This window comes from Cricetulus griseus, chromosome 3 (genome assembly GCF_003668045.3).
Source record: "Cricetulus griseus strain 17A/GY chromosome 3, alternate assembly CriGri-PICRH-1.0, whole genome shotgun sequence".
Lineage (NCBI taxonomy): Eukaryota > Metazoa > Chordata > Mammalia > Rodentia > Cricetidae > Cricetulus > Cricetulus griseus.
In genome coordinates, this window is record NC_048596.1 from 200205587 (window position 1) to 200208086 (window position 2500).

Sequence of the window (2500 nt, forward strand, 5' to 3'; positions counted from 1 at the left end):
CACATTTCCATCCTCCCGGAGAATCCAGGAAGACCGGGTGGCTGGGAGCAGGTTAGAGGGTGTGTGTTTGTGTGTGTGTCCCTGATGCGTGCTTGCGTGCCTGTGTGCGTGTGTGTGTGTGTGTGTGTGTGTGTGTGTGTGTGTGTTTGTTTTTGCGCGAGCGTGCAGTGTGCGTGCGTGCCTACCTGCGCGTTTCCTTTCCTGTGTGTTGGTGGGAATGTGCATGTGAGTTGCGTGTGTTGCCAGGTTGGATAACTTGGAATGCCGGCTCCTGGGCTCCCAGTTCTTCCCCCACCCCCCAGGACCCACTCCCACCTCCATCCATCCACGCTCTAGAGGTGCCATCCATACCTGCACTGATCATTGCATCCATTCCTCGGTGCCAAGCGTTGAGCCGCCCGCGGGAACAGGGAGAATGAGAAGGGAGAAGGGCAGGCTGGCCAGCTTGGAAGATGCTCCTGCTTCGATGGGTCCCGGGAACCTGGAACCTGGAACCTGGAACCTGGTACCTGGAACCTGGAACCTGGAACCTGGTTCTTGGCGTCTACTGCCCGTGGACGGTGCCGGCGGTGGCACGTCTCGGGCCAGAATGATCTTGGGCCATGCATCCTGAGTTCCTCCCCCAGGGCCACGCGGCCACCCAGCCACCGCTCCCTCCATCAACGAAGAGCCATGGGCCGCCCGCCTCTTCCTTCCCCCGCCACCGCTGGCTCTGAGCGCGACCTTTGTGCAGCCGGACTGACATAAGGACGCCTTGGGTGGCATGTGAAAAGCACAGCACAGACCTCTCTCGCCTCTGGCTGACCAGTCGCCCTCATAGAAGCACCCCCGGCTTCGTGGGACAGCGCCTAACCTGGAGGTTCCATGCTCTTGACTCCAGACCCATCTTGGACCACGGTGCTTGGCCACCACCTCTACTCACTCCATCCCTGCGCCCAGGCCCTGGCCCCTCGGAGGTTGGGCTCAAGAAGCCACCAACTGTGGATATCTGGCATCCCATCCCACCCGGGACTCGCACAGCCACCCGCACCCACCAGCCCTGTGGGAGCACCAGAGGGCACCAGTGCGTGTGCGCTGCCACCCGAGTGGGCCTACACACAGGCGCGCAGAAACACACTCAAGCATGCAAACAAGGGGCTCCGTGCCTACACAGACACAGACACAGACAGACAGACAGACAGACAGACAGACAGACAGACACACAAGCACGCGGATGCGCAGACAGCCTGTAGCATCCGATTCTTAGCTTGGGTGGTCCTGGGATCCCCACTCACTCGGGTGTCTCCCCTCCTCGTGGGTTTCCTGTCGGCCTGAGGGCTCTGACCCACGGTGGGTGAATTTGGGACCTTGTCGGGGTGGGGAGTGTTGTAGTTGGCGTGGTGTGATGGAGGGGCTCCTTCCGGGGTGCGGATGGGGGTGGCCTGGCCTGGGCTGGGCCTCGGCCCGCCGGCCTCGAAGGCCCAGAAGAGCCAAAAGGGAGCCAGGCCAAAAAAAAAACAAAAACAAACCAAAAAAAAGCCTACAGCACCCGGTATTCCCAGGCGGTCTCCCATCCAAGTACTAACCAGGCCCGACCCTGCTTAGCTTCCGAGATCAGACGAGATCGGGCGCGTTCAGGGTGGTATGGCCGTAGACGAGGGAGGCCGTCGCCGCGCCGCCCCAAGAGCCTGCTGCTGCGCTCGCCCGCCTGCCACCGAGCCCAGCCGAGCCCAGACCACCACCCTGCGACCCTGAGCCCGGCTCCAACCTCACCCAGACGCGACAGCGCGCCCGCCAGCCCGCCCGCCTGTCACCCAGTTCCCGTCCTCAGCCCTCTGCCCTGCCCCGGAGCAGGGGCCCACGGCCAGCACTTGCCAGCCTTTCCCACACCCCACGCCCACATCCCGACCTCCTCTCCCTTCTCTCCCGTGCCCCCGCCAGGTTTGCTGGCCTCCATTTCCCTCCGCCTCGGGTGGGTGGGTGGGTGGGTGGGTGGGTCCGGTGTGCTCGCGCCTCTCGCTCCCCGGGTGGGGAATCCACGGGTGTCGGCTTGGACGCCTCGGGGGCTTTCCAGGGCAGTGGCTGGCTTTGGACCCCGACTCGCCCCACCGGTGGGCTGTTGCCAGGTAGCCAGCCAGCTTTAGCGCCTTGCCTTTGGGCAGTCCGGAGCTTTTGGAGCCCTCCTCTGACCTGCAGGCCATTTCTGTCCCTGGTGGATCGGGCTTGGGGGTCGGGGTCGCGAGGACTTCAGGGTCAGGGGTGCGGGTGGGGGTGGGAGGAGGGTGTCGAGGCCCAGCACGGGCTGCTGCGGGCTGCGCTTTGCCGCTTTCTTTTCCCGGAGCGTCTCCCACTGGCTTCCAGTGGAGGTGCCCAGGGAGGCGCAGGCAAGGCTGCCGGATCGCTTGTGCCATCCTCCCAGACAGGGTAGACACTGTCCCGCCCGTGCTCTGCCAGAGGTGCCTTGACGGATCGGGTTCTCGCTCGGCCGGGCGGTCATCTCTCACCCTCGGGGCACCCCTGG

The 2500-nt window shown here is 64.4% G+C and overlaps 1 non-coding gene across 1 annotated transcript; it reads right to left on the bottom strand.

The window, feature by feature from the left end:
* Positions 1 to 1516: 1516 nt before the first annotated feature.
* Positions 1517 to 1635, bottom strand: LOC113834594. The gene has a single exon (XR_003483221.1). It is a non-coding gene; the product is annotated as a 5S ribosomal RNA (ribosomal RNA).
* Between the last annotated feature and the right edge of the window lie 865 nt (positions 1636 to 2500).